Here is a 25,042-nt window from a genome sequence, read left to right as displayed (position 1 = left end):
CCACAAAGTGTTATTAGAAATTGCAAAAATTTGTTCATTCAGAAAACTATCCTTTATAGGTGTGTCCTCATCACTAGTATTCAACCTAGATAGGAGGTATGCTACTACATTATCTTTCCATGGTTTATCGACAATGGTAATATCAAATTCTTGTATCAATAACAACCATCTTGTAATTTGACCAGGAGTTATGGGTTTGTTCATCAGATACCTGATGTCTGAGTGATCAGTGTGCATGAAAGTGGGATACCCTGTAATATAATGCAAAAATTTATTAATAGCATAAATAACAGCCAAAAACTATTTTTCAGTTACCTTATAATTTAGTTCAACAGGAGTTAGGTTCTTGCTAACATAGTAAATCACATACGGTTTTTTTCCTCCTGTTGTCCCAAGACTACCCCTACTGTTGTATGAGAAGCATCTGTGGAGATATGAAATGGGAGTTTCCAGTCAGGACCATGTAATATCGGAGCTTTACAAACTAGTTCTTTGATTTCCAAGAAAGCTGCTTCACATGCTTTTGTCCACACAAATTCTACATCTTTAGGTAATAATTGGAAAAGTGGAAATGTTATCTTAGAATTTTTTTTCTATAAAACATCTATAATATCCAGCATAACCAATAAAGCTATGTACCGTCGTTGGTGTCTTTGGTGTAGGAAAATTTAAGATTACCTCTACCTTGTTAGGATTAACCCATATTCCTGCAGCTGAAAGAAGGTGTCCCAAAACTATTCCTTCTTCCATCATCATATGGCATTTTATTGTACTAAGAGAAACATATGTCTATTTGCATCATTTAATTACTTTCTCTAAGTTTTCCAGATCTTCTTCTAAAAAATCCCTAATATTGCCCATAGAAAGGTAGCGGGCGCATTACAGAAGCCAAATGGAAGGACTCGATATGCGAAAGTTCCCCAACGGAAAGTAAAATTAGTTTTATCCTGATCCTCGGGAGCTATCTGGATATGGTTATATCCACTAAATCCATCCAGAAAGGAGAAGAACTTCTTCCCAGCTAATGTATCAAGGACCTGGTCAATAAAGGGTAAGGGGAAATGGTCTTTTTGAGTTGCTTTATTCAATTCCCTATAATCAACACAGATCCACCACTTTCCATTTTTCTTCAGAAGAATGACTAGTGGGGATACCCATTGATTGTCCAAGATTGGATAAATAAACCCAACATCTAGTAGTTTCTGCAGTTCTTCTTTGACAATGTTCTTTAAGGTAGGATTCATACTTCTGCGTGGTTTTCTAACATGTCAACACTATTCTTTTATGTGTATGTGATGGGTACATAGATCAACATGGATCCATTTCATATCTTTATATTCCTAGGAAAAGGCTTCCTTCTGATCCCAAAGGACTTTCAACAATTGTTCAGACTGGGAAGGTGAAAGATTAGGATTAACATTCAATGTTTTCCTGGGATCGATTTCTACAAGAATACTATTATGGGGTACAATGGCAGGAACGTTCTTAACTTCCATTTTTGGTTCAATGGTTTCTTGGATGGTGCAACTCATAACAGATTCAAATAACTGGCAGATTCTAGTTCTGAGGCTTCATCATCAGTGTGTTCAACAATTATCAGTGAAGTTTTAGTATTTCCCACCCGACCGGATCGAAGATCCAGTTCATTACATTACGCAATGGCAATACTTTATGCAGGAAGGTTGAGTGTCTCAACCTTTTGAGCGCCCCTATTACTCAGGTTTGGGTTGGATTGAATAGGAAGTTGTGGATGAAGAGGAGGATTACTAGTGGAGGCATTAGAGGGAAGTTGTAGCTGTTTTTTCGGAATAGGTTGATTGTTTTTATTTTTCTTTCTGATTGCCAACTCTCGGACCATGAATGGATTGGACCATGTTGGGGAGACCATGATTGTTAGGGCATTGGATATTGATATTATTGCGGCCGTGAAGGTGTAAAAGGTATAGACTGAGCCCCAAAATTAAAATTATTAAAATAATGAGAAGGGTCTTGAGGCATACCTTGATTCATGTTCTGTGGCCATGGTTTCCATGGTCTCTTTGATCCCATGAAGTAAAGTTTATTTACCTCTTCATTTTCTCCCTAAAAAACTGCCTTCAGCCCAGGAAGAGATGGACATGTGCTAGTAGAATGGCTCTGCTCACATATTGCACAAGTTTCAACCGTATTGAGTGGGCATTCCTTCAGTGGGTGCTTCCTTCTGCATTGAGGCTAGAAAATGACCATTGCCTTCTCAAATTCCATCTGTTTTTGTTTTTCCTGTAGAACATCTAGTTGTGAGGACACTGTGCTTAGAATATCAGTCCTCAAATTATCCAGCAAGTTTCCAATTTCTGATTTTGTGACCCCATTGCTGGATGTATTGAGCGCTCATACTCCTTGCTTATGCCTCGTAGCTCCATGTGAAAATTTGATTCACAACTCACAAATGGTGTCAAATTCTTCCTTTGATAAATCTCCCTTTCCTACCACATTCAGGAGTTCCAAATATTCCTCCCTTTAGTGCCTAGAGAAAGATTTTCTTTAAGATATCCATATCTAGATCACTATGGCCCAATCTTTGTAGACTGTATTTGAAGCATTCCACAAATTCCTCTATGTTCTCATCCTCTTTCTACACAATCTTAAATATTTCCTCCTTAATTTCTTGGGATTTGCAGTAGGCTTGATATTTTTCAAGGAAAATTGTCTTCATCTCACCCCATGTTGTAATATATTTTCCCCCTAAACCCATAAACCATCTCAGAGCCATTCCTTTCAAAGTAGAAGGGAATATCTTCAATTTTTGAGCATCAGAAATATAATTATATCCTCGACAGACAACATCGAATTCGAAGAGGAATGTGTCTGGACCTTCAGAAGAAAGACCATGGAAATTAGGTAATGTTGTCAAAGTAATATCTTTCATAGGTGCATCACCTCTAATATCTCCAAGTGGGAACTCAATCATGGAAGTTGTACGAGCCATGAATATCTTCCAATATTCACTTGGAATCTCAATGGGTTCTGGTTGTTCTATAATGTGAGGTTGAGGTTGTCTAATAGCACTTCCTCAATCAAATGGTGGAGTTAATTCCCTCGAGTCTCCCTCTTTTTCTTCTGAACTTTCAATGCTAAATTCCTCGGATCCTCTACTTCTTATTTCCCCTTCCCTGAATTCGGCTTTTCCTATTGGGGGAGGTTCTCATTGTGAAACTGATTGTCCTCCATATTTCGTATGAGATCTAACCCTAACAATAGCTCAGGATGATGCCCCTGACTCAACCCTTGAAATGATTTCTTGGATATAGGTAACTCTTCCTAGATCTTTCCTTCCTCTTTTTGTGGGTCTTCCTCTGCCCCTTTTATTCATGTATATGTTCATGCAATCAGAAAGAAAAATAAAAACATTCAAACAAATCTGAAGCTCATGACTTGGAATAGGGTAGAAACTTCCCTTCCCAAGAAGAGAGAGTGGCCCCTAAGAAGAAGACAAAAGGAAGAGAAACAAACCAACCACAAAATCTAAGCTTAGGACTTGAAATAGGGTAAAAATGAATTCCCTTCCCAGGACAAGAGAGTGGTTCCTAAAAGAAACCAAAGAAATCTAATGCTCAAGACGTGGAGTGAGGTGAAAAATTCCCTCCCCAAGATGAGAGAGTGGTCCTAAAAAAAAGAAATCAAAACAACCAAAGCGATCTCATGCTCAAGACCTAGAACAGGGTGAAAACTTCCCTTTCCAGGATGAGAGATTGGTCCTATGGTCAATATTGGTCGCACTTTCGTGCCTTCGATAGCATCCCCGAAAACAACGCCAAAATGTTGATGTTCATACATGAATTATAGAATTCACCCTTTTCGCACATTAATTGTCAACTTGGGGCTCGTTTGGTTATTTCAAGGCTACCATGCAAGGTCTATGCAGACCACAATTTCCCTACCCAACATTAAACATTCAATCAACAATATGACCATGTGTAACAACAAGCAATAACAGTAACAACAATCAGAGTAACAACAAATTAGGATTCACAACAACAAAAACTTAATGAACCATTACAACGATAAGGAAATAAGCATAACAAAAATAAATCTACACACACACCACTAATCCAACAACACCTGGTCATGAGAGTGGGCCCAACTCCCTGATCAGGGTTGTGGAAAATGATCAAAGACTAGATAATAAGCAGAATATCAGGATTGCATTAAAAATGAAAATATAGAAGTCTGTTGTTACATTCTCAAAACTATCATGTCTATCTCTAGCGGTGGCTACTTTTCTAGCCCTGTAGCCTTACTTATACACTTCAATATTACAAAGATGGTATCAAGGATTTCCAGAGATTACAATAGTTGTCTACCTACAAATACACAATGATCATTTGAGACATAAACATAATACGAATATAGAAAATACATCGGTCCAACAACCTCTCTTTGGTTAAATCATCATTACAGCCAACACCCTGATATAGCATTGCCAGCTCATTGATAACTGTACACTGAATTGTAGTATGTTGATCATCACCTTTCGAATCTGCAAAGAAACCTGGGTTAGAAAGTCACATAAGAAACGCTCCCCTAGGACTACGCTTCTCGATTAATAATTCACAAAGACATGAAAAATAGATATACCTTCGTTGCTCGAGATACAAATTAACCTTGCAAGGACACGAAATAGGTGAAGGAAAGGGATAAAAAGGCAAGTAAAAAGTAGGTAAATTTAGCAACCAACGTTATTCATGTGGAATATACCCTATTTAAAGGGGGAAATTCTAACATTCCTCCCTAATGCAACTCAAAATATTTGAACCATTCTTAGAATCTTCTACAACATTTCCAACATGAACAATAAATTTTCTCCTTATCCTTTAACTGATATAGATATATTTTAGGTATAATCATGTATTTTACTTCCGACTGCATTAAATTTTTAGTCTTCAGGTCTTTCATCCCATTAAGTATATATTTACATGTGTGTTCTACATGAGGGTTCTCTTATTATTTAGGATGTCGGTATTATCATTTATGGTCAACATTGGTATCATAACATTTGAATGTATTTAACTCACAAGACCTTTTTCTATGGCTTACTTTACCTGAATTGCTAACATCCATTCCCTGCACCTTCTAAACCTTCCAGTTGTACTGATATCCATCTTGGGGTTCACAATAGATTGATATGTTCTTAGAGTCCTAGGTTTTAGATCTAGGTTTGTGGAGAAATGTTATGAAACCAGCTCAAGAAAAGATAGAAAAGATAGATCAATGCCTTAGAATTCAGCCTCTTCGAGGGGGCAACCTCCTTTACATTACATAAATGAACAATTCTTGGATGATACAAATGAAAAGACCTCCTTTCTATATATAGGAGTCTAAGGGGTCATAACATAATCAGAGCCGACATAACAATAATAATGTAAGGGCACAATAATAACAATATTGGGCTTCTATGGGGCACAATAGTAACAATATGGGCATTACATGGGTACATCAATATAATAAGTGGGTTATACTAATAACAATAAGGGGCTACACTAGTAGTATAGGGGCCTAACATGCCCCTCTCCTTCAAAAAGCGTTGTCCTCAACGCTTGAGTAGTTCTTGATGCTTCTGTATAAAATTCTTGTCCTCCCATGTGGAATATTTAGCGGGTAATTTCTTCCACTTGATGAGATACTCTGGAATTGATCGATTTCGTAGGTGTCGAGTTCTTGTTTCTATGAATGCTCCAGGTTCCAATATGATTTTTCCTTCCTCTTCAATTTCTGGCAATATTGTTTGAATTGGGATCTTTTGAAACTTTTGAATAAGTGGCCATACTTCTTCGTCCTTCTTCCATTCATCCCTTGCTTCGTTTATCCAATCTGGTTGAATAATATAAATAGCACAAAACAATGCTTCCACATCCTCATCCTTGAAGAGTCTTCCCATTCGGTAAGGTCGCCATTTTTTAAGTGCATGTAGTATTGCCAACATTTCCTTCTCATAAATAGCTTGCTTGAGATGTAGCAGTAAAAATACCCAATCACCTACATCAAAACATTTTTCACTATGATGTTGATCTACCTGTTGTTTCGTTTGATTTTGCACCGAAGTGGCGTTATCCTTTAAAAGTTGGAGAACTTGTTGTTGATGCTTGATGTGATCTTTCACTACTTGAACCTTTTTCTTCTTGATATGTCCTTCTATCTCTAGAGTTTGAGTGGTAATTTCTTCCAATCCTTTACAAGATATGGTCGGATTCATTTCTTGATGCTCGATGTGATCTTTCACTTCTTGAACATTTTTCTTCTTTATATGTCCTTCTATCTTGATAGTTTGAGGAGTGGTAATTTCGAACAATGAATCACAAGATATGGTTGGATTCATTTCTTCTTTCTCAATGTGATCTTTCACTTCTTGCACCTTTTTCTTCTTGATATGTCCTTCTATCTTGAGAGTTTGAGGAGTGGTAATTCTTGCCAATGCTTTACAAGATATGGTCTGATTCATTTCTTCTTTCTCTGGGGTGGGGTCTTGGCGTATATCTTCTTCTTTTGTTGTTTCTTGATCCTTTTCTTCCTCCTCTTCATATTCTATGTAAAATAATTTCCTCTCAACACACTTATGACCTTTAATTCATTTGCTATCACAATTGTAACAAAGCCCTTTTTCTCTTTTTTCTTCCAATTGTTGTGGTGTAACCCTTGTAGGTTGTGGAAGGCTAGGAGAAACAACACTTCCATCTTTATAGTTGTGAGTGGTACGCTTCCTGGTTTCCATAATTTTGCTTTCCACTATGTCACAAAGCCCTTTTACTCTTTCCAATTGTTGTGGTGTTGCTTTAAAGAAGGTGTTGCTCTTTGTATCCTCATAATGTGCTATCATTTCCTCGGTGAAAATTGACCACGTAACAAGTTGTTTATGAGAACAAAGCCCTTTGTACCATAAAAATTGATCGGGTTCTAAATATGAAGATGCAATACATACCTTTTGTAACAGTTGTACACCATGTAGATCAAAATATTGCTCCATCTGAAGTATCCAGTTTACCGGATCCTTGCCATCAAACTTCCTCATCTTGCTTTTTCTTGATTTTAGAAGCTCGACCTTGAAATGACTGTAACTCTGTACTTTCGGATCTTTAAGTTCTGAAATTGTTACCTGTAGTAGCCCTCTGTGTCCTATTTCCAATGCCACCAGTCTGATCCAAATTGGATTCTCCAAGAAAGAGTTATGCACAATCTCCTAAGATGACCTGATTATAGACTATTTCAGTACAGCGGACTTGTACGACGTGCCACGAGTCACTGTTTCAACCTTTCGATATGAAAAATGCATACAAGAAACTAAATTCCGTCCTCTTTCTGTACCTTCTTACGAAATTTCAATCCGATCCCCAGAGAGAAAGTTATGACGATTTTCCCCAGGTCACCTGTTTTGAATGTAATTCAGGAGTCTGCAAAAAGACCAATTTCCTCAGATCATATCTCCGCAAATATTGCGCGAAAAGCTCTGAAATTCGGACCCAAGGTTCAACACGATTTCTTATCAAATTGGTTTTTTTTGTGACTTCTGAGACGTCACAGAAAAAAAGCTATAGCGAAAATGCCACGATGACCTGTTTGGAGCAGCAAAACCCTAGAATCCAAAGCTCTGATACCAAATGTTATGAAACCAGCTCAAGAAAAGATAGAAAAGATAGATCAATGCCTTAGAATTCAGCCTCTTCGAGGGGGCAACCTCCTTTACATTACATAAATGAACAATTCTTGGATGATACAAATGAAAAGACCTCCTTTCTATATATAGGAGTCTAAGGGGTCATAACATAATCAGAGCCGACATAACAATAATAATGTAAGGGCACAATAATAACAATATTGGGCTTCTATGGGGCACAATAGTAACAATATGGGCATTACATGGGTACATCAATATAATAAGTGGGTTATACTAATAACAATAAGGGGCTACACTAGTAGTATAGGGGCCTAACAAGAAAACCTGATAGTTATGAAACACCTGCCTCCTCTCCCACTGTGTTGAAATACCTCATTTGGCTCTTCCAGAGATGAAGGTGATATCTACAGCCTCTACCTGCAATTTTTATGGCTATTGTGTTGTGAGTATCCTTTATATAACTAGTACTGAGCTAATTTCTACCAGTTCATTTTTTTGTGAAGGGATTGCTACTATTTAGTTTTTTCTCTTTTTATGCCCGATCATGAATCCCTTCTAATCATACCACTCTATGTACAAGCTTGTGCAACATTGGTTTATCAGAAGACTTCTTAGCAGTATGCTACTCATGTTAAGGCCCCATTGTTATTCCAACACCCAATCTGGTTCTGTTAAGTAATTTTTTATATATTTAAGGACTTATCCTTGGTGTAGATTGTATTCAATAGTTAGGAATAATTCTGTAGAAATTTGTTTGTAGTAGGTTGCAAAATTACTAACCAATTTGACTACTTCCCTATAGATAAATATACAATTTTGTTTTCCTATCTAAATATTATGTTTGACTCACACTCAGTCTTCTAACTATGCGCCATTGATGTTTGTAGGTTAGGCTTCTTTCCCAAAGGTATTGGCAGCGTTGAAGTCGACTATTAATCCTGAGCACCAAGTTCTAGTGGAATTCCCCTCCTTTGCGTGACAGCAGGCTCTTAAGGAGCCGATGGTTTTAAGTTATTGATGATGACTTTGTCTTAATTTATGTGCAAATGGTTCAATATAGTAGGTTCATGTAGTTGGTCGTGCCACCAAGAAATACCTGTCATGGGTTTTGTGTTGTCTACAAACAAAGTTCATTACCTATGTTCATATGATTAATGGTGGATTGTTATGAGGGTTTGTACAAAATTTCATTTGAATATATATTTGAAGTAGTTTCATTTTTCTTCACAAGAAAATAATAATTAAACTCCTTTGCAAATGTTTATCATTTGTGCACAAAAATTTAAGGGAAAGTGTTAATTTTAGGTATGTTCTATGCTAGAGCAATTTATTTCAATTTCTTTTCCACATTAGCAATCACATCAACATAAAGTAAACTGCAGATAGAACATAAATATAAATCGCAGAAGACAAGCCAAGACAAGAGGACACAAGATGTGGTGCTAGCCAGGGACAAACCCCACAATGTGGGGAAACCCTTGATCAATTCTTCTTTTATGTTCTTCAAAGTTCAGCAGAGAAAGTGAGAGAGATAGTACATTTACAATAGAAGTCAATCACTTTGAATTTTGATATCGGCATGAGATCAGTTGAAGACATATTGCTTCAACCGATTCTCTAAGGTGACTCGTTCACCTATCATAGTGCTGAATCTCATCTATTTGTTGCACATTACCATGTGAGACCTTGATGTACTGTCACATGTGTTGAACCTTGATGACTAAGCTGCTCTCATCTTCATGCTACTCATCATGCTGCATCTTCCATGGTCTTATTCATCATCAAGCTTCCATGCTCATGATCTCATTCATCATTATCCTGCCCATGCTCATATCATCATGCACCATTATGCTGCCCATGCTCATATCATCATGCTGCTTATTATGCTGCCCATGATCTCATACATCATGCTGCCTTCCTTCGGAGATAGATGCTCTAGCTGTTTCGGCAGCTCCCAGTAGTTCCATATTTTCCGGCAGTTCCAGCGTTTCCGGAAGTTCCGACAGTTCCGGCATTTCCAGCTTTTCCGACATTTCCAGATTTTCCGGATTTTTCGTCTTTTCCATCTTTTCTGGCTTTTTCGGCATTTCCAGCTTTCCTGGCTTTCCCGGCTTTTCCGGAAGTTCTAGCTTTTTCAGCTTTTTCGGCTATTCCGGCAGTTTTGACTTTTCCGACTTTTCCGGCAGTTTTGACTTTTCCGACTTTTCTGGCAGTTCTGGCTTTTCTGGCTTTTCCTTAGGATCGCTGCTCCTACTAAAACCCAAAAACAAGTAGAGAGAGGAAGAGATCCAAGTGTGTGTAGAAATGACTTGAAGTCCTCTTCTATTTATACTCAAATGTAGAGGTTGAATAGACATGACTGTTGGGCTTCTGAGCCTACATAAGTTGTTGGCCGACTTAACAATTTGTTCATAACATAAATAAATTCATAACTTCATAAATACTTATCAGAATCAGATGATCTTTAGATCAATCCTACACCTCTCAATGAGAGGGATCCAATAAAAATATCAGCTACCATAAATAATATGACCCACATGGAGTTTGGCCCTAGTTTCCAATTTTAACACTCCCTCTCAACTAGGGAGAACTCCATCCGCTGATCCATATGTCCAACTGTACTATCTCTGCTATCAGTGCCTTACACTGCTTTGCTCAGCTTTGCTAGCTCTACTTAGCTCTGTTGGCTCTGCTCAGCTCTGCTGGCTCTACTCTGCTCTGCTCAGCTCTGCTAGTTCTGCTCTACTATGCTCAGCTCTGCTGGCTTTGCTCTGCTCTGCTTAGCTCTGTTGGCTCTCCTCTGCTAAAATTAACTCTGTTGAACCATGATGAAGAAGAATTAATCGAGAATGTGTCATACCATTCTCCACTGGCTCGAACTCAGTCTCAAAGTGCGTACCACTGGTCCCAGACCAGTCCTCAAACGACCCGAAGTCAGTGTCATAGTAGGTACAACTCCTACCATTTCTCCCAAACCAATACTCTACTGACTCGAAGTCAGTCTCAGAGTATGTACCGCTGGTCCTAGACCAGTCCTCAACTGACCCGAAGTTAGTGTCATAGTGGGTAAAACTCCACCACTGGTCCCCGACCAGTACTCTACTAACTCAAAGTCAGTATCAGAGTATGTACCATTAGTCCCAGACCGGTCCTCAACCGACCCGAAGTTAGTGTCATATTGGGTACAAATCCTACCATTGGTCCCAGACCAGTATCATTGATCCTAGATCAATGAAGTTCATCCTAGCATAGGGAGTACGGTAGATACAACGATGCATCCATCAGTACTACTATGGTCCCTATCCTCATTTCCCTGCTCATTGATCAGATGAGAGGTACTTCCCATGAGTCCTAGACTGCATGGGTAGGATGCCTCGACAGGAGAACTTAATCAATCCTATCCTCACAGGAGAACTAATCATCCTGCTACACAATCGCCATGGAGAACACATCATCTAGGCCTCACAGGAGAACTAATCATCCTACTACACAATCGTCATGGAAAACACATCATCCAAACCTCACAGGAGAACTAATAATCCTGTAACACAATCATCATGGAGAACACATCATCCAAACCTCACAGGAGAATTAATCATCCTGCTACACAATCGTCATGGAGAACACATCATCCAAACCTCACATGAGAACTAATCATCCTGCTACACAATCATCATGGAGAACACATCATCCAGACCTCACAGGAGAATTAATCATCCTCCTACACAATCGTCATGGAGAACACATCATCCAAACCTCACAGGAGAGTTAATCATCCTACTACACAATTGTCATGGAGAACACATCATCCAGACCTCACAGGAGAATTAATCATCTTGCTACACAGGAGAGCGAATCATCTTGTCCCACAAGAGAGCGAATCATCTTGTCCCACAAGAGAGTGAATCATCTTGTCCAAAGGAAAGCGAATCATCTGGTCCACAGGAGAGTGAATCATCCTGCTCCAGTGCACACCACCAGGGGAGGGTGAGTCACCCTGTGGTCATATGTTGCTCCAGTAAGAACCACAAGCCCCTAGAGCTCCCAAAGCTCAATGTATACAACATGCAGGACCCTTGTACAAGGGTCTCTTGATGCCTCCAAGTTGTTCGGGAAAATCACAGATTTGATCTTTTTCCCGGGGCTTAGACAAAGTGTAGTGACCTACACATCATCTCATAGTGATGGAGATTCCTTGCTCATAGACTTACCATATCCCAGATAAGGTAGTATCTGATGTCTATCTACTAGAGCAATCGTCGAATATGAGATTCCTCAATAATCGAATCCCACCTCTAGTTGTCACAAAGAATCACAGTGGTACAAACAGCTCACTTGAAGAGCTTCCCCAACCAGGCAGCTTCATACGAGATCATATTTGTAGATATGTATCCGGTCTCAGTGGTGCTTATAACAACCGACTTCTGCTTCCTACTTAGCCATGATATCGAAGCAGAATCCAAAGAGAAACAACACTAAGAAGTGCTCTAGTGATCCTCCACACTGCCTGCCCAATTAGCATTCGAATAATCATGTAGTTTCATATTTCGGGCAGTGTATCTCAATCCATGAGAGATTGTGCCCCGAAGACATCTTAGAAGATTCTTGGCACCAATCCAATGAGGTTCAACCAAATATGAGCTCACCATGCTAACTGCAAAACATATGTCCGGACGGAAGTTCACCAAGAACATCAACGCGAATGAGTTCATGAGATTCAGAGGCATTTCCCAAATCTGGTCCGACATCACTACCATATAACTTCTAAAAGTTAAGGTCCTCGAGGTAGTCACAGGCTTGCAATTCACCATTCCAACTGCGGAATCCAACTCCCTCTTACTTCTGCAAATGAGAGGGTCTGCACCTGTTAGAAGTAGGTCGTCCTCATAAGGTACTGGTATGAGAGGTCTATCATCCACAACCTTCAGATGGTTTGGATCTGTTTCACTCCTAGCGAATCTCAGCTTTATTTGACAACTATCGATCCTCTGATACTATGCCTGGGGTGTTTTGCTTCAAGCCATAGAGGGCTTTCTTCCACCTACATATGCGAGATTCCTGATTATCAATCTCAGACCCCTTGGGTTGTTCCAGACCTGTGGACCTGCTACATTAGGGGAATGGTCCCCTTGTAAGATTTTTCTTTGGTACATCTCAGACATGTACCTTCATGCTGCTTTTTTGAATTCAGGCATCCTAGTCACCATCTGACTCACAGACCTCCATGCTGAGTCAATGGACATGGTCCCCAGTGGACTTGATACAACCCTGAACTCTAAAACATCTTTGAAAAATCTACTTTCAAACACGTACCTTTCCATTGCTGAGTGCCACCCTGAAACCTTAAACTTCCATTTCTGAGATGGACACTAGGTTCTTCTTGCGATTAGGTACATAAAAGAGATTCTGGGGTTCCTTGCTTTCTTTGAAGAGTCGACTATTTCCTTGATGACCTGCATTACTTATCATTCCTCTGATCATTGAAGATGTTAGTGGAATGATTGTTATCTTCATTAAGAGATGTGTCTCTGCTATTCAGACACTCCTTTGCATGATGGTCAAACTTATTGCAACCAAGGCATCTGCCTTTCCTTCCACCCTTAGATCTAAACTTCCCAATGAAGTGATCTTTCGCTGTGCCATTCTGATAATATTCTTTGCTTCCACTTCACCCTTAGCGAACTTAGAAGAGAGATGTGGAACTCATTGATCCTTTTGTCTTGTCCCTATTGTCTTTGGTGATTACTCTTTCACTCTTGCTTGGGCATTGTCTTCACCTCAACTCTGATACCATGTTAATTTTAGGTATGTTCTATGCTAGAGCAATTTATTTCAATTTCTTTTCCACATTAGCAATCACCTCATTATAAAGTAAACTACAGATAGAACATAAATATAAATCGCAGAAGACAAGCCATGACAAGAGGACACAAGATGTGGTGCTAGCGAGGGACAAACCCCACAATTGGGGAAACACTTGAAAAATTCTTCTTCTATGTTCTTCAAAGTTCAACAGAGAAAGTGAGAGAGATAGTACATTTACAATAGAAGTCAATCACTTTGACTTTTGATATCGGCATGAGATCAGTTGAAGACATATTGCTTCAACTGATTATCTAAAGTGACTCGTTCACCTATCATAGTGCTGCATCTCGTCTATTTGCTGCACATTACCATGTGACACCTTGCTGTATTGTCACATGTGTTGAACCTTGATGACTGAGCTGCTCTCATCTTCATGCTGCTCATCATGTTGCATCTTCCATGGTCTTATTCATCATCAAGCTGCCCATGCTCATGATCTTATTCATCATTATGCTGCCCATGCTCATATCCTCATGCATCATTATGCTTCCCATGCTCATATCATCATGCTACTTATTATGCTGCCTCCCTTCGGAGACAGATGCTCCAGCTATTTCGGTAGTTCCCGGTAGTTTCGGCTTTTCCGGTAGTTCTGGCTTTTTTGGCAGTTCCAGCTTTTCTGGTAGTTTCAACAGTTCCGGCATTTCTGGCTTTTCTGGATTTTCCGATATCTTCGGATTTTCTGGCATTTCCAACAGTTCTGACAGTTCCGAATTTTCCGGCAGTTCCGACTTTTCTGGCTTTTCAGTCAGTTCCAGCTTTTCTGGCTTTTCCGGCTTTCCTAGCTTTTCCGACAGTTCCAGCTTTTCTGTCTTTTCCAATTATTCCATCTATTCCATCTTTTCCAGCAGTTTTGGCTTTTCCAGCTTTTCCTTAGGATCTCTCCTCCTACTAAAAACCAAAGACAAGTAGAAAGAGGAAGAGATCCAAGTGTACGTAGAAATGACTTGAAGTCTTCTTCTATTTATACTAAAACGTAGAGATCGAATAAACATGACTATTGGGCTTATGAGCCTACATACGTTGCTGGCCGACTTAACAATTTGTCCATAACATAAATAAATTCATAACTTCATAAATACTTATCGGAATTGGATGATCTTTAGATCAATCCTGCACCTCTCAATGAGAGGGATCCAATAAAAATATCAGCTGCCATAAATAATATGACCTACATGGAGTTGGGCCCTAGTTGCCAATTTTAACAGAAAGTATATAGTTCCATGGCTCTTTGCTCCATTGTTTTTTTCTTGTCTTTTCAATGAACTACAACTATTCATCCTATTCTTTTTTACGATAATAAATTATGGGTGGAGATGTTTTTTCAACTTTGTGTGAAAGCATGGAGTTCGGTTGCACTTTTTGGTGAAAACAGGGCACATTTTGATGAAAAAAGTATGTTTGATCGAAAAAAAATGAAGTACTCGATCGAGCTCTTGAGGCGCTTAAAAATAACACTATCTAGCATTTAAACAAACCCTTGATCGAGCTCTTGAGTAACCCTAGGGTAGGAGCTCGATCAAACCTTAAAGTTTAATTGAGCCTTAAAGATGGAAATTTTAAAATTTATGTAAATATCAATAATGACATGAAAACTTTAAAATTATAAGTTTTTGATAGTAAAAAATAATTTAATTACTAATTACTTTTGAATATGTAATTAACAATGGTGTGGATTAATTTCTCATTATATTTCTAGCATTTTGGTGTATAGATTTGAAAAAGGATTCAATCTCACTTGCAAATTGAAATTTTAATATCCTTATATTTATATTTTAGTAATTTAAAAATTAGTTTTTGCTATGATTTAAATTTTCAATGTTATAATTTAAATAATAAATTTATTACAAATATAATTTAAATAATATAAGAAAATTTATCAATTTGATTTTAATAAATATTATAATTTTATACGAATAAGTGTAATTGTTATATTATAATTTTTATGAATGAGTGTAATAATAATTAACGTTGTTGTAATAGTTGTAAGTTATAATTGAATATAGTTGTAATGGATGCAATGAGATCTGCACTTATAAATCTCTCTCAACCTGTAAAATGTGATTGCACTCAATTTTGTCTTTAGTGTGCAAAAGTGCAAAGTATAGAAATTTTTATTTCTCACTTAGGCTTGCAATATATATTTTTAAAATAATAAAAACATAAGGAAATCATAAATTTTAAAATATTATTTGATTAATTTGAATTTGAGTAATCTAGATTTAATTGTGCTTATGAAATTATTTTTAAAATAATAATATTATAAAATTTAGTTTAGTTTAGTTTATTATTTTTATTTATTTATCATAATTTAATTTATTTTTTATTGAAATCTTCTACTTAAAAAAATTATAAAATGATTAAGTATAAAAATATCCTATATTTAAAATCAAAGCTTAGCTTAAAGACAAGTATTAAGAGGCTTCACTTTTTTTTTAAGATAATAATGATAGTTGGATAGAGCTATAGGCTCGATAGACGGTTTGTTAAACCCTCTATTCTGCTATTTGAGATTTGAATTTCAATTACTCGATCGAGCATTTTAAGCACCCAATGCCTAAAAAACATAGATTTAGCTCTTCTTCTGCATATTTCTTTGCAACATCATTTTGTACCCTCTCAGCCTCCAAGAAAAAATTGTCTTTAAGTGGTGGAGTTGATCATGTTGAATTCTGAAAGGAGCTCTATATCCAACGGCATATGAGTTTGACATTTTCGAATTCATATGATATCTTTTATCTAATTTCTTTAAAACATAATGCTTGAAACTTTTTTGAACAATTTCAAAAGGGTTGAATAAAAATCAATTAAAAGATACACAATGAAAAAATTTCAAAAAATACCACTATCTTAGTAGTCTTCAAAAAGGTACTCTTGGTTTTTCAATTTATTTAAAGAGTTGGGAAAAACTTAAATGAACAAATGTGTCTCCAAAATGCGATTGAAATATTACTTCACCAACTTCGAAAAATAATAAAAAATATAATTTTACATAAAAACTATTTTTTTAATATGGAAAACTTAGTTACTTCGAAAAATAAAAAACAATATAATTTTACATAAAAAAATAAATTTTTAATATGAAAAACTTAGTTATCCCCATGTAGATCATGTTTGTATATTTTTATTTTTTTTAAATTACATATTTTAGACTAAATTATGCTAACACATACCTCTTAAGTTTTGAGAAAATTTGCAAAGAAATATATTACATTTAATGAAAATTGAGAGATTATTAAGACAACAACATAATTTTCCACATATTGTTTCTGTACTTTAAATCAAAATTCACAATTCTTATATGAATTTTGAAACAAAAAAGACTTGAAATGTTATAACTACATTTGACCCAAAAATATAACCTATTTTCATATTTTTCAGCTTCTATATAAATTATTGAGAAAAATATAATCTATTTTCATATTTTTCATCTTATATATAAATTATTTTCATATTAATTATTACGCCGTAAGGCGTTGCCTCTGAAATCCACTCCCTTTTTTTCTCTATTTGTCATCTTTGTGCGCCCTATGATTAAATGTTAGATGATTACAGAAACTTCAACCGTTCGATCAAAATAGTTACAAATGCATTGGGAACAGTTACAAATTGGTTGCCGAGTGGTATTGCATACTTCAACTAAATCCATCTCCCGCCTCTGGTAGCTTTGTTCCGACTATGCTCTGCTCCTGTAGCAAGAACATCAAGAAAGTCTACTCTGCTCTGCTCCTGCAGCAAGAACATCAAGAAAGTCTACTCTGCTCCTGCCGCAAGAACATCAAGAATGCTATAAAGCCATGGATTATCAAGAATGCTATAAAGCCATGGAAATTTTACCCAGAGTTGCGAGCACCATAATCAGCAATGTCGTCTTCGATTCAGTGATTCAACTTATGAAAGATGTTATTCAGAAAGAGGAAAACTGTGAGATTCTACACGCTGATTTGAAGCGTATGGACAGACTTGTACAGGATATCAGCACCATCTTCCAGGACAAACAGAGAGTTCCCCCGCAGACTGTGAAGGATGTTGTGGAAGAGCTGCAAAGACCCCTTATGGAAGCGCAGAGCCTACTTCATCCATCTGCGGGACGGCAATGGTATCTCGAATGTCTCGTGTGCAAGCCGGTGAGACTCTCAAAGAAAATACGAGAATGGAAGGTAAGTTTCGATAACCTCTATCAACACCTTAGAGACGATTTGTCAGCAATTGTTAATGCTCAGCAGATTGCCAAATCAGCACCGCAAAATGCATTGCTTCAAGATGTGCCGACCTCTGGGTTTGATGGTTCTGGCATAAATTCTGCTCAAAGACAGGTACAGGAATGGCTTACTGAACCCCAAGTTCGCATAGTTGGAGTATACGACATGGCGGGAGTTGGGAAAACTTCTTGCGTCAAAATGATGTACAACAATTGTATCAATGTCTACCAACATGTGATTTCGAGCACGTAGAGTCAATTTCGAAAATTGCTGAAGTGCCATATACCAGGAGATCGGCCCATTCCAAGCTTTAAAAAACAATGGGGAGTTTTAAAATAACAACAACATCCTTCACAGTTACTGTGACTGCGAACCTGATATTCTCTCTGGCGGTTTGGAAATCAATGAAGGACCGTTTAGAGGAAAAACCATGAATGGCGCCATGGGGTTTGAGCTTTTAGGCCAGTGATTTTAGGCTCTGATGAAAAAGACTGTTTCCTCTGTCATGGCGTAATTTGGGCTCTGATGAAATAGACTGTTTCCTCTGTCATGGCGGAATTTATGATCCGAATTATAATGCGGAGGAAGGAATTTACATCAATAATATTTTTTTATGACATTGTATAATTGATCTTTCTTAGGAAGCCTGGTTAATTTTTTTGTGGGTTTAATAATTTAAGAAATTAATCTTTTCCCGGTTACAGGGCACAGCCAATTTTTGCAACCAAGGGACCTAATGTCTGTGGCAGTAGTTAATGTTCATTGGATTATCATACGTTGTGAATGTCACGAAATGTTTTATTATTTGGAATTGGCTGACACCTTAATTCGCTGACACCCGTGAATTATTAACAGATTTGGCATGATTTAGCTAATTTTATCATAATTACTTATATTCCATTTTCTATTGTTCTCTGCTAGCATTTAATATGTGTTTGATTTTTAATTTCTTATCGTTTGACTAAAAATTAAATTACAATGTGTAAGGTTAACATTATAAAAAACAAATTTATTTATTTGGTTATTTAGTTTAAATTTATTTTTATTGATTTTGATGGGTTATTTAAACTCACCTCTGATTTATTGAGTAATGATTTTTCTTTTTTCTGGCATGAATTCGTAATCTTTTTTCTGCTTTCTAAATTTAAAATCAGCTGTCAAACTCATTCTCAACGTAAAAAACTGGTTAAAATCCAGGCCAACACAAAACTGATTAAAAAACTGGTTAAAATTACTTTGACAGTGTGCAACGTACAACAGGTTATTGCTGGCTATATTGCTCCAACCTTTCACAGGATTCTTTATACAGATTTGCCAGCCAATATACACGAATTACGGACTCCACTTTTTTTAAAGTCATGTTAATGACACGATATGAACACAAGCGTCTAACTCACACCTTCCTATACGTATTATAGGTTACATGTAGAAATAACAAATTTACTTAAATTAGTTTGGTTATTTCCATAGTTTAGAAATAGCTATTTGGATTTTTAAAGATTTATTCTAATCTATTTTTATCAAATAATATACTAAATTTGAATTTAACACTAATTTGAATGGCATAATTATTAATATTATATTATTCATTGTTTTTTTTCTCAATTAGTCTACTCCTATATTCATACAAAAAAGTTACAGCGAGGCTGGCCTCGAGAATTCATGCCATGAAGTTGGCATAGAGCAGAAAAACTTGACATCCTGACTGTGGAGCCGGCAAAATGACTTACATCAGAGAGAATAATTTCAAGGAACATTGAACATTCCAGAAAGACTCAAAAAAACTAACCCAAACAGCGATACCGGACTGAGTAAAACACTGTTGTTTCAAGGACCGATTTTTACATAAACAGACAACACACCCCGACCTGTATCATAGACAAAAGCTTGAGACAGGCATGAACCCTGCAGAGGTGCAGAGGCGCTGACTGGTTCAATCTTCATCTGAGGTAGACGGTTGTTCCTCTAAAATTCGGCACCCAAATTGATCAGAGTCCATGGGGTCAGAAGAATGGACTGCAGAGCTTGAAGGCTCTCCTCTCGTGGGTTCGCTTGGGCCGACATTGGCTTCAGAGTGCGTAGTAGGCATGCCTCCGGTGACATGGCGCGGGGTGACAATTTGACTTGCCAACCTTTGTTCCTCTGTCACAGAGACGATGAAGGAGGAATTTGCCAGTGAACAAGGAATGCAGAAGCGGGCAGTGGGATGCACGTGATGCATACAGGCTTCGCTTCTATCTTTCCCTCGTCCCCTGCCCCTGCCACTTCTGGTGGCTGGAAAGACTGACGCATCTTCAGAGGGGTCCAGAGTGGTGGAGGAGTGTTGGTTGGTGGCTCGACCACGTGAACCGCCGCGCCTGCTGATCATTCTCAGCCTTTCTTTTGGCATTTTTATGGGATGGGGACTGTTAAACTGAGGAGGGAAGGCGGATAAATGACTGAGGGGCGAATGCACCGAGAGAGCCGAAGACTGAGCCCGTGAAAAGCGGTAAGCGTCAGGAACCAGAGCTGAATGGAGGCCGGAGAGGGTAAAGGCGCATATAGCCCTGCAGAGCCAGACCAACAGGGAAGAACTCTCAGCATGCACCAGTGCCGACGGGAAGCAGGTGGGCGAACTATCACTCGGAGAGTCGCCCAGGACTACAACCTTGATGGAGCTGAATGCATACGATAGAACAGCAACAATGAGAATTAAATTGAGCACCATCGTGCCTATAACCAGAAGCAGGGAAGGCAGAGTTAATGCTGCCATTAATGTATTTGTGCGAGGCCAGCTTTCCAGGCCATGACTCATACACCTGACACAGATGGGCTGCCACTTGCCCACCTTGCACGCCTCCATCGTACCTCTATATCTGTCAATCACCCGCATCCGGGAATTATATTATTCATTGTTATGCAACTAATATTATAACAAAAATCTGGTTGGTTCTATGTGTTTTTTGTTATTGCAAAGATTGATCAAAGATAAACATCCAATCATATTTGGAAATAAATAATAAAGTTGCACATGGGAGAACTTGATAAGCGAATACAAATCTCAAATTGTATATTTTTCAATGGCATCTCCAATTGTATATTCTTCAATGGCTAACATCCTAAGCATATTACTTTTTACTTTGAATTTGCTTGTTTGTTTAATTAAAAGTATTATAAAATATCAATAATAGTGTTCATACTAAGAAGAAGTGGTAAAAATTTAGATGTCCATAGGAAATATGAAATAACATAATCTTATATTAACTTATAGACAAATAAAGTAGTTTAAAAAAACTAAATTTTGAAGATGTTGAATCCATTTTATATATAGGTGAAAATGCAACTTAAATAATGAAAAATTACTATTTGTGATCTCTTTTTATTGTTTTCTTACTTATTGGCTTCATCACTTATTATTATGTTTGTATATCATCAAACAACTACCAAAACAACAAGAACAGGAACACAAAACAGGAACACAAAATGTAGGTTGCAAGCCAAGGCCAAAACCTTTCCACTTGAGAGAAAAACCCATAAATCTCTTCTTTTCTTATATATTGACAAATTCCAAGACTTCTATACCAAAACCTTTCCACTTGAGAGAAAAACCCATAAATCTCTTCTCTTCTTATATATTGACAAATTCCAAGACTTCTATACCAAGACCTATACCCTCCAAGACCAATTCCAATCATTCTATATGGTGTGCTTCCCTTGTGTCCTTCAAACTTGTTTTAAAATTAAAAACAATAAACCTTAAAATATTAGACCATAACATGTTCACATAAAGCATAGAAACTACATGGATAATGGATAACCTCTACATGAGACTATTTTTATTTACAAAATATCCATATTTAGAATACTCACAAGTAACTCAAGGATATAGGATAACCTCTACATGAGACTATTTTTATTTACAAAATATCCATATTCGGAATACTCACAAGTAATTCAAGGATATAGCTGCAACTGTAACTCAATCTTCCACCCTTGCTTTCAATCTTTTCTATAAATCCTTACTTTCAATGCCCATTCACATGTCGCTTACAGCGTTTCCTTTGCAACATCTAGTGCAAATACTAGTATATTCTTTTTGATATTAGTAAAGAATCTATCCCACTCCTATCTTATTTTATTCGTTACAGTGTCTAGAGAAATCGTTTCCTTTGCAACATCTAGTGCAAATACTAGTATATTCTTTTTGATATTAGTAAAGAATCTATCCCACTCCTATCTTATTTTATTCGTTAGTGTCTAGAAAAATTATTGGCCGCAGTTCCATTAACAACGACAAGAGAATGAATAAACTCTGATATTGTCGAACTTTCCATTTTCACACTCTGCAGAGTCATTAGATATGCGTTATAATTATGATATTTTGGAGCCAAGGACTGGCTCTTAGCAGCTATTGAATTAGCGTAACCCAAACTCCCTGAGAGGGTTTGGTCGCATTTATCGTTAACTTTTGCCCACCACCATATTCATTATTCCTTTATACTACATGCATTATATATTACAGCTCTGAAACAGAGCCCACTCTTTCCATATAAACACAGTGATTTCAACCTGTTTCTCAACGTTAATTATATTTCCTTTGAAGAGTATAAGTATAATTTGAATTTAGGCATGCAAACATTTATCAAACAACTCACATTTGAAAAAAAACAGTGTCTATCAAAAAAACAACCCGGTGTCATCATTACTTATCTATTCTTATATCTGTCCAGCCAGAAAATTCATAGAAATAATTTGCAGAAAGTACACTGTAAAAACATTTCAGGCGTGTCATTTATAGAAAAACCAGAAGGAGCTACTTTCCTTTTAGGAAAACCACACCGGGTCTACTAGGGTTTATCTAACTTCACCAGGTCTAGGGTTTATCTAACTTCACCAGGTCTTGTCTGGGTCTATTAGGGCTTATCTGACCTCACCAGGTTTTGCCCACAACTTTCACAGGTATGTACAAAAAATCAACTCGCTACAACCAACTCAAGAATTTCCTATGGCAGCATCCTTCCTTACCTCAGCAGAGGTAATAAGTTCTCTCCTCCTCTTTCTTGATTTCCTCAGGGTCTTTTCTCTACCCTCTCAGAGATAAGTATTTCTAGGGCGAGGAGTAACTGTCCATTAATTGTATGATAGGGGAAATCCTCATTTAGCATTTTCACCTTCCCGTAATTTTTTGGATGACCACACTAATCCTGTTAATTTAATTAATATAAACATTCACGTCTAACATTACATCAGGCCTTCCATTAGCCCACAATCTGGCAAGTTACCTTTAAAAGTAAATTAAAATATTTACTTACTCACTCGAGGGTATTACAGAAATTAACCAATCTAGATTCATTTTATTCTGGATCTAGCAAGTTCCAAGAGGGGTCAAATCTCCTTTCACTCTAAAAGAAGTTTGCATCTCAAGATATTTGATCCCTCCCAGCACTTGGTAGATGCAGAGTTAAGACGAATCTACAATGGTAATTGCTAAAAATTAAATTAAATAAAAAAATTAATGTAATGTAAACGTTCCAAAATAAAATAAAAATAACCCAATGTTAAAATAAAAATTCGAAGTTATTTTTTTTTTATTAATTCATGTTTAGTAGTTTACGGAAACTTGACTTGGTCAAATCACCGGCGGTTTGAGAACCCATGGTATTCATGTGGAGTATAGTCTATTTAAAGGGGGAAAGTAAACTAGCCTAGATCCATCTGAACTCCATATCTACCAAGAGCTAACAAGGATCAAATCCCTTGACATGGAAATATCTAAGATGCAAAGAGATTTCATCCCTCTCAACACTTGGTAGATCAGGAATTAAGATAAATCTAGGCTAGTAATTAATTATAAATATAAACAATAATTTCATGTTTTTAATTTATTTTATGTTTATTTTTAGTTTTACCTAATTTGACCAAGTCAAAATGTTTTATTGATAATTATAATTATTGTTTTATTTTATTTATATTTATATTTTGTTCTCACAACACGTTACCTTTTTTATTTTGGATTTAATTTACAAAGTATTATAAAAATAATTTAAAATAAAATATTTATAAATATTTTGATTTCAAAATGAGTTAAGTTTTTTTGGCACGTAGTATTAATAAGATATAATTTTGGCCAATTGTATTGTAACAAACCTATTTACAAGTTAATAATATCCATGGTAAAATGAGGGTGAATATCCATGGTTAAGATCTTGTTATATTGTAAGTATAAAATTTTTATGTACTTACTAATTAAATTTAAATATGGTTACAAAATCATTATTGACACCACTACAACTCGTGGTACCTTTTTCCTTTTAGATTTAATTTAAAAATTGTTATTAAATTAAAATAAAATAAAATATTTTTAAAAAACTTTGATTTTGAAATGAGTTATCGTTTTTGGCTTGTGGTATTGATAAGCCAAGTTATTGGCTCATGGTATTGTAACAAAGAATATTCACAAGTTAATCATTATTTTACACCACTACATGTCTCTGTACCTTTTGATTTTAGATTTAGTCTAAACAATATTATAAAAATAGATTAACATAAAATATTAAAAAAATGTTGACGTAAAATTTTTCTTACATTATGTTTACACATCATAATAGTTGTAGAGCACCTCTCAACACAAAAATAATATTAGATATTTAATTATATTAGATATTTATTTTTTAAGTTATTTTTATATAAAATATAGATTTTAAAAAAAATGATTTTCTTTTAAATATGGGAAGATTTTATATTTTTTTGAACTCAGTAATTTTATATTAAATTGAATATTTTGAAATATAAAAATGATTTAATGTATTTATAAGTGACATTTTATGGTTGATTGAAAACCTAAATGTGAAATTGTTTTAGGCATATTTGTTTAAATTTATGGAATTAAATATTTTCTATCATAATTTTATTAGCCTCTCTCAATGTAAGACTATAGCAATCTATTTGTCTGTTCACCATATTAGTTTAGGGATATTTGTTTAAATTTATGGAATTAAATATTTTCTATCATAATTTTATTAGCCTCTCTCAATGTAAGACTATAGCAATCTATTTGTTTGTTCACCATATTAGTTTAGTATTGATGTGATGACCCCGGAGAATGTAGATATTTGAATTTTACTGTAGTAAAAGACAGAATTAAGTATAACATTGGAAGACTGTTTTAAAACTTTAATAGTATTTTAAAACTTTAATAGTATTTTTTTATTTATATGTGTATTAAAAATAGATTAAGAAAGAAATACTTCTTGAAATGCTGGCGACTTCTGAGAGGGAGTTGGAAAAGAAAATCAGTTGTTGAAACTGCACTCAACTACCTTCCCTAACTGGAAAGGCTTCCAGGAAA

This window comes from Pinus tabuliformis, chromosome 3_1 (assembly GCF_031772625.1).
Source record: "Pinus tabuliformis cultivar Carrire ecotype Pingquan chromosome 3_1, CPIR1, whole genome shotgun sequence".
NCBI lineage: Eukaryota > Viridiplantae > Streptophyta > Pinopsida > Pinales > Pinaceae > Pinus > Pinus tabuliformis.
Note: the sequence above shows the minus strand (reverse complement) of the source record.